We start from the raw sequence: 9,009 nt of genomic DNA, 5'->3' as shown, positions 1-9,009 counted from the left end.
TCAGGAAACACTTGAGGAAAATCACGCACAACTGGTATATCCTCCAGCTTCTTTTCCCTTGCTGATGCGTCAGTGACAAGTGCCAGAATGGCAGTATGTCCCTTTCGTAAACATTTCTGCGCCTTTAAGAAAGAGATGATGCCAACCACAGCACCACTCTTGTCACCTTGTACTTCGAGAGGTTCTTGACTGGAGCGAGGAATACGAATAACTTTTTCTTTGCATAAGATCTCCGCGTGATGTTGGGATAACCAATCCATACCGATGACGACGTCGAAACTACCCAAAACTATGGGTATGAGATCAATCGAGAAAGTCTGACCCGCTAGAACAATACTACAACCCTTGACTACCTGTGCGGCTTCTACACTTTTACCATTGGCTAGTTCTACGACGTGTTTGGTGTCTAGGGGTGTTGGTGTACGTTTTAATAATTTACTCATTTTCAATGACATATAGCTTGTATCAGCACCCGAATCAAATAAGACAGTAACATAAATATCGTCGAGAAGAAACTTACCCATAACCACATTGGGATCATTCACTGCGTCACCCCGACCTAGCACAAAAGCACGACCCCGAGCTTCGTTGCCATTGTTGTTGTTGTTTCCCCCGTTATTGTTGTTATTGTTCCCGTTGCCCTGATTGTTGTTGTTGTTCTGGTTCCTGTTTAGCTGAGGGCAGTGTCTCTTGATGTGACCTTCAGCACCATAATTATAGCACCCCTTGTTGCCCTGTTGCTGATTCTGCTGTGCCGGTGGCTGCTGCTGATCCTGATTCGCAGGACGAGGGCTTCTACAGTCTTTGGCCTCGTGACCCATCTTGAGGCATCTTAGACAACGGCCCTTATTACACTGGCCACGGTGATGCTTGTTGCAGGTGTTACACTTTGGAAGATTTCCTCGATACCCTCCCTGTCTGTGGCTGCCTGAGGAGTGCTGACTTGGACTCTGGTAGCTGTCTGTCTTTCGCTGTTGAGCTTGCGACTGCACTGAAGCTGATCCCTTGCTAGAATCCCCATCCCATTTTCTCTTACTTTCACTGGGAGTAGCAAGTGTAGTAGAAGCAGTAGCGGTAGCAGTAGCACTGATACGCTTAGGCAGTTTATTCTGATCCACTGCCTAATCGGTGATGCGATGAGCGAGACGCTGGATTTCCTGGATGTTGTTGAGGTTAGCCGAGGTAACGTGGCTCTGTATTTCTGGTGCCAAACCTTTGAGATACAACTCAATACGCTTGTATGGAGGGTCCACCATAGTTGGGCATAACACAGCCAACTCATTTGATCTCTTGGTGTAAGCTTCAATTTCCGAACCAACCATTTTCAAGTTATACAACTCGTCCTCCAACTTGTGAATGTCTTCTCTAGTGCAGTATTCCCTCTTGATCAGTTCTTTGAAATCATTCCAGGGTGTGGCGTTAGCAGCTGCCAACCCTAAGATCTGCACTTGTGCGTTCCACCAAGTGAGCGCAATCCCTTCAAGTGTGCCAGTGGCGAACTTCACCCTGCGAGCCTCAGGGCATTCACACATTTCGAAAACCGACTCGAGCTTTTCAAACCAGTGGAGGAGTCCAACTGCTCCCTCCGTGCCACTGAACGAGCTAGGACGACAATCCATGAAATTCTTGAAGGTGCACCCAGGTTGTTGCTGAGCGGGTTGACCTATTGTGTACGAATAGGGCAAAGTTAAGTACGAGAATTAATGTAGGATCTAAAGATCCTAGTGTCTATACTGCAGGGTATACTACCTGCTTGGGCGGCTGCAACTGCCGCAGCAACGAGAGCCTCTAGCTGGGCTTGAGTCATGTTAATTCGTGCGGCCATTGATCTTCACATCAAAGGCAACATAAGTGAGAAAGGTTCGCGAATAGTGCGATGACAGAAGAGTGTAAGCACATAAGTATTCTCATGCAATGACAAGTTGTGAGCAAGGTAATGTAAGCATACTACGAGCAAAGTTCTATGCAAATTCTAGCATGTAGGCAATAAACATAAACCTTAGTACCTAGGAAGTTGAGTGTTGCACGTGGAGCGAAGCGTCGTTGTGGATCGTTGAGAGCACTGTTCTGGTTATAGTCTGGTTTTAATAAAACGTTTTTCCATATTAAAACCAAGTTCTCTATAACCAATGGCTCTGATACCAATCTGTCACACCCCCAAAATCCACACGCGGAGTATCACCGCTTGGGAGCGTGACTGACCAGGATCAAGCCACCAATCATATTGAACATGTAATTAATATTAAGTAAAATAAATGTAAACCATCCATTCAATACGATAGGTGTTCAAAACATAACCATAGTTTCAAAGTGTAGCGGAAGCATAGTAAATAAACCAACAATAGTTAATAGTTTGAAATGTCATAATAGTTCAATGTAGAAACCACTATCCTTGTCCACAACGACCCGCTTCTCCAGTGCAAGCTCCAAGTACCTAACGATCTGCAAGGCATGTAACAGAATGATCAACAAACTAGTTGAGCGAGTTCACAGTAAGTAAATGCGTAATAGTAAGTAACGGGTGGCTCTACAGGGCCAATAGTAAGTTATACAGGTGGGGGCTTCCCATGTTATGTGACCACTAGACTATTCGTATTATCCCTGTTCTTCGTCCGAGAACGGTAGCGCGTATAGGGTGTACGTGGGTTTCACGTACGTATCCTTTGTACCGAGGATAGAAGTAAGTAATGCGTACACGTAGGTTTTACGTGCGTGCCTGACATCCGAGGCAGTAATGGCATATGACCACGTAGGTATTATCCAACCTACGGAACCACGTAGGTGTTATCCCAACCTACGGAACCGTCCTGACATCCGAGGACCATGATAGGTGATAGTCTAGGAAAAGCGTTTGTACGTTATAAGTCAATTGAAACCTTTAACCCATTCCCACGACCCGGGAATCCCATGCCTTAGTAGGAGTGTGAACTCACCTTGGTTTGCTCGGTATGCTAGGTTATGCACTCACAAGTAATTAATCACGTCCTATTGTATGCACGTATAATAAATCAGTTCATGTTCACAATGATACGCATGCAATCTAATGTCACATAGTGCTTGATAGCCAATATCATGCATCAATCATGTATCACATAACAGTCAGTTTGCATATCGGCACGACACGTATCATTTCACATTTAATCATCAGCTAGTGTACACGAATACAAATGTTAACATTCATCACCAAGCATGGCATGCCAAATAAATCCAGCATACATTCCATCATTCAAAGTATGTTTATAACCAAATATCTTTCGATCCACCCTTATCTTTCGGTCAACAGTTATCACAGTTATCTTTCGGACCAAATGTTATGTTTCGAACCTAATGTCATCTTTCGACCAACTGTCATCTTTCGGTCAACCTAATTATGTTTCGGTCAATGCTATCCTTCGGTCAACACTACTATGGTTCAAAGGACAAGCATCTTTCGGTCACAACAGCTATGTTTCGAGTAGCAAGTATCTTTCGGTCACAACAGTTTTCATTCATAGACAGTTACCACAAAACCCTAATCCATCTTATCATGTTATCGATTAACAAGCACATTTCATCAGTTACGTTACACAGAAGGCACAAAGATCATCTACGACAGTTACTATCATTCCCAGAAATCATTTAACGGTTACAGAATCAATCATCAACCAATCCGAATCATCATCTATATGTCATGTAAACATAATCATCATTCGGTTCAACTATCTAACATATATACGTATATCATCCAGTCGATTAGCATAACGTATCACATAATCGAACACTATTGGCATGTTAATCTGTTTTCGAATCCTGATCAAATTAATATCATTCAACCCATTCAATACTATGCATTCGATCCTATCAATCCAGATCAACATGTATTTCGCATGCAGTTACATAATAGATTAACCAAGTATGTCGAAATCAAGAACAAAACACGTAAATCACTAACCGAAATTAAGAATGATCAACAAAAGGGATTTGGCTTCGGATGTGGGGGTCTGCCGTCGCACACACACACAAAGGAGCTAGGGTTTTTGAAGTAACTGACGACTTACATGCATTCACATATATAAACGTATCACAGGAATGGGCCAAGCCCATTAGAAAGACTGGGCCGAAAGATCTGGATTCTAGTCGAAGGATATGTTTCGTGGTCCTTTGAAGAGACTGGGCCGAAAGATGTCGAAGGATCCTATCTTTGCTCGAAGGGTATGTTTCGTGATCCTTCGAACCTAAGGTTATCTCTCGTGATCCTTCGATCGGTATGTCATGTTTCGTGATCTAGACTAAGTGTTTTAATAATAATTCTAATATTATTTTCTACCACAGCAAGTAATCACATATAGGCAAAACGACAATACGTTTCATTAAAACACAACGCGTACAATTTCAAGTCCACAATCCAAACAACTAAACAGTCAAAGTCAACGCGCATTTAATGCGAAAGTGAAAGTCAGAAACTCGAGTTGTCACACGACACGTGTATTAGTATAACCTTTGATTATTTTCGCACTTTTGCACTTGTTTAAGAGATTATCTTAGTTATTGTAGTAGGCCCCTCTTTTGAAGGCGACGTTACCCTCAACCCAGTAGTTTGAGTCAGCAAGGATACAATCCTAAAGGGTTGGATTATTGAAAGATAATGAATTAAGTTATTAATGCAAATTGTGGTAGGCCCCGCTTTCGGCGGTGACGTTACCCTCGGCTAAGTAGTCTGAGTCAGCAGGGATACAGTCCTAAATAGTCGGGTTATAGTATTAATAGTAGTTAACTTATGAGGGGGTCAAAGAGTTTGGATCCCCGCCATCCAATACCTATGGGCATTGAAGGAGATCCTACTAAATTTGACCCAGGTCCCAAGCAGGACCTCTAAACGCTGAACAAGGGCAAGACCCTTACCAAACCGTTCCCTTAACCCCCGACCAGGTAGCCAACATACCTCCATATAGACCGTGGAGATATGAATGGTGAAAATCTTTTATTTTATATAGACAGTAAAATAACGCCAAGACACCACGGACAAACGATAAGGAAAGATCACCTTCAACATAAGTAACTAGTTATTAAAGTCATTAATACAAAACCAAATAAAAAGTGCAAAAGATTAAAAATAAAAAGTATTATACTAAACACTTGTCTTCACCAAGTGATGTAAGAGACTTAGGCAAACATGGCCTTGATTGTCAAGAACTCTTACGATCAATCTTGGATCCCGAGACGACTCACACACTCTATGATGGACAATGGATGATGGTGGTGGATGATGGTGTTATGGTGGTGGTGGGTGGTGGATGGAGTGTGAGAGAGGTGGTGTGCCAAGGGATGAGATGGAATGAAACCAAGCACTCCTATTTATAGGCTGAACAGAAGGCTGAGCACGGCCCCGTGTCCGCTGGACACGCCCCCGTGCCCGTCTGACACTCTCTCTCCTCATTAATTGTAATTCGCAATTACAATTAATGCGCCTGCTGTACTTTCACCACGCCCCCGTGCCCACTGGACACGGCCCCGTGGTGGGCAATGGAAGCTTCTATAGGTTTGTCTTTTATGCTGCTTCTTGGGCACGGCCCCGTGTCCGCTGGACACGGGGCGTGTTCAGTCTTCTGCTTTCTCTTCTTTGCCTTGGAGGATGCCGTTGAGGGTCCGGGCAGTCTACTTTTATTCCTTTTCTTGTATTTATGCTAGAATTAGTTGTCTTTTTGCTTCTTTTGTGAATTTGAGCTCATTTCATCCTGAAAATACAAAAGAAAGACAAAAACACTCTTTTTCCAACATTAGTACTTAAAAAGGGTTAGTTTTATGCCTTAATTGATGTGATTTATATGTTGCATTTTACACACATCAATAACCAAGGAAGAACCTTTGAAGTAAGGACAAATTCTTTATAAAGTTTGCCAAAATATAAGGGTCTAGCGACGGAGGAACCTTATTTTCATTTGGAGGCTTATGACTCAATTTGCAACACCCTTGGGAGTCAAGGTTTTTCGGCCGATGATGTGAAGTTGATCTTATTTCAATTTTCCTTGGAAGATAAGGCAAAGAAGTGGTTCTACACCTTGCCTTCAGCATCTATTTATACTTGGGGGGAAATGCAACAAACATTTTTAGATGAATTTTATACCGCCCAAAAGACCAATGATGCGAGAAAAGGGTTGAGGAGCTTTCAACAACAACAAGGCGAAATGTTCCATGAAGCCTTCGAGCGCTTAAACATGATGATTAAAAATTGTCCACACCATGGGATTGAGCTTTGGGAGTTAATGAACGCCTTTCATGAAGGGTTGTGTGCCGAAGATGCACGAGATTTGATGTCCATTACAAATGGGACATTTGGCACAAACTATGAGCATGAGGATTGGGAATTTTTGGAACAAATGGCGATCACCTCAAAGAGAAAGGCTCAAGCTTCAAGGAGAGCACGACCGACCGTTACCCGAACACAAGTGCATGCGGTTGATGATGGTAACACACAAACTTCTAACCAAATTTATGATGTTTGTGCATTGTGTAATGAAATAGGTCATGCGGCGGAAAATTGCCAAGGAATGGTGGAAGGGCAATTTGAAGAAGTTCATGCCGTTCAAGGTCAAGGAGGGGGTGCTAGAAATTTCAATATGAATTCTAACACTTATCACCCCGGGTTGAGAAACCACCCTAATTTTCGTTATGGGAACCCTTCGAATCAATCAAACCCGAATTTCCAAGGTAGCCAAGGAAATTATGGTTCGCGCCAACCTTATAATAATCAAAGTGGATATCGAGGTGGGAACAACCAAGGATATCAAAGGCAATACCAAGCGGGTCAAGAACAAGGGGGTCTTCGGGTGGTAATGAAATGATGGAAATGTTGAAGAGCATGCAAGCGGAAATGCAAAAGAGGAACCAAATGGATGACGCTCGCATACAAAAGGATGAGGCTCGAGACAAAGCAATCCAAACTTTGACCACTCAAATGGGTCAACTTGCCACCGAAGTGTCCGAATTGAAGAAGAGTAAAGGTCAATTACCAAGCGACACTAAGGTAAATCCATCCCATGGTACTTCAAGAGGTAACAATGTTAATATCCATCATGTAAGTGTTTTGAGAAGTGGGAAAGAGTACAAAACCAATCTTTCACTGGATTTGGTTGATGGGGTGGTTGAGGATATAACGGGTCAAGAAAGTGAGGAAGAAGATGAACCCATTGTTTCTTCTAAAAAACCAAATTTTGAAAAACCCGAAGTTATTAAAGAAAAAGAAAAAGTAAATGAGGGTGAGGGGTCTAGTGAAGTACCGTTTCCTTCGGCTTTATTAGATCCGGGTAGAAAAAATTTTATTTCAAAACGGGGTCCTCAAAAAGAGGAAATGTGGGAGGTTTTCAAACAGGTTAAAATTAATCTTCCTTTACTTGAAGCTATCAAACAGGTACCCACTTATGCCAAGTTTCTAAAAGAATTGTGTACTCAAAAGAGGCAACAAAAAGTGCCTAAATTGGTAGACTTGACGGAGCGGGTAAGTGCGGTATTGAAAGGAGACCTTCCTCCTAAGTTACAAGATCCGGGAACGCCCCTTATAAACATTCAAGTTGGGAATTTTCAAACCACAAGGGCGTTATTGGATCTTGGAGCCGGAGTAAGTATCCTACCGGGGGGGTTATATGACCAATACGATTTCGGTCCATTGAAGCGAGTTGAGACAACGGTTGTATTAGCCGACTTGTCTCATAAACTTCCCCGGGGTATCGTACGGGATGTGATAGTTAAAGTTGATGAATTTTATTATCCCGTTGATTTCCTTATGCTAGATTACTCATTCGCGGACCCAATACAACAACAAAATGTTATTTTGGGTCGGCCATTTTTGAACACCGCACATGCTATTATTGATTGTCGTTATGGTACGGTTGACATGACATTTGGTAATAGAAAAATGAGGTTAAACGTTTTTACTAACGGTACTAATGTGTATGGTGATGAGTGTTTCTTAGCAGATTTCATAGATGGTTATGACCCGAAGGAGTTCGAAGAAGAAATTTTGGGTTCTTGTGTTTGTGATATGTCTTTGTAGGTTCACGCATGCAAGTTGGAGGTAGAAGAGAAAGAGCAAGAAGCTCTTGCGGTGAAGGAAGGGAGTCCACCATGGACCTACCAAATGGATACTTTACCGGTGGAAATCGATTGGGGCACAAAGCCTTCTTTGGAAAGTCCACCAAGTGTGGAGTTGAAGGAGCTACCAAAGCACCTAAAGTATGCATTTTTGGGGGAGAATGACACTTTACCGGTGATCATTGCTTCCAACTTGGAGGTAGCTCAAGAGAAAGAATTGATGCGGGTGTTGAAGGCTCATAAGGCGGCGATTGGGTGGACGATAGCCAATTTAAAAGGCATTAGTCCATCCATTGTGATGCACAAGATTATTACAAGTGAGGACGCAAAGCCGACCCGTGAAACACAAATGAAGGTTAAATCCGAACTTGAGAGAGGTGGTGAAGAAAGAAGTTATCAAGTGGTTGGATGCGGGGATCATTTATCCCATTTCGGATAGTGCGTGGGTAAGTCCAACTCAAGTAGTGCCTAAAAAATCCGGCATCCAAGTAGTGAAAGATGAATAAGGTGAGCAAATCGCCACCCGCCCGGTAACCAGGTGGCGAGTGTGTATTGATTATAGAAAATTAAACGCGGCTACCTCAAAAGACCATTTCCCGTTACCCTTCATTGACCAAATAATTGAGAAACTTTCCGGTCAAAAATATTATTGTTTTTTGGATGGGTACTCGGGATATAACCAAATTGCTATTCACCCGGACGACCAACACAAAACAACGTTTACATGTCCATATGGTACATTCTCTTTTCGGCGAATGCCATTTGGACTATGTAACGCTCCCGCCACGTTCCAAAGATGTATGATGAGTATATTTTCGGACATGGTCGGGGAATCTCTTGAAGTGTTTATGGATGATTTTTCCATTTTTGGTCCAAGTTTTGACTCTTGTCTTAATGAATTAGAAAAAGTTTTAAAAAGGTGTGTTGAGACAAACTTGGTAC

This window comes from Helianthus annuus, chromosome 15 (assembly GCF_002127325.2).
Source record: "Helianthus annuus cultivar XRQ/B chromosome 15, HanXRQr2.0-SUNRISE, whole genome shotgun sequence".
In the NCBI taxonomy this organism is placed as follows: domain Eukaryota; kingdom Viridiplantae; phylum Streptophyta; class Magnoliopsida; order Asterales; family Asteraceae; genus Helianthus; species Helianthus annuus.
Note: the sequence above shows the minus strand (reverse complement) of the source record.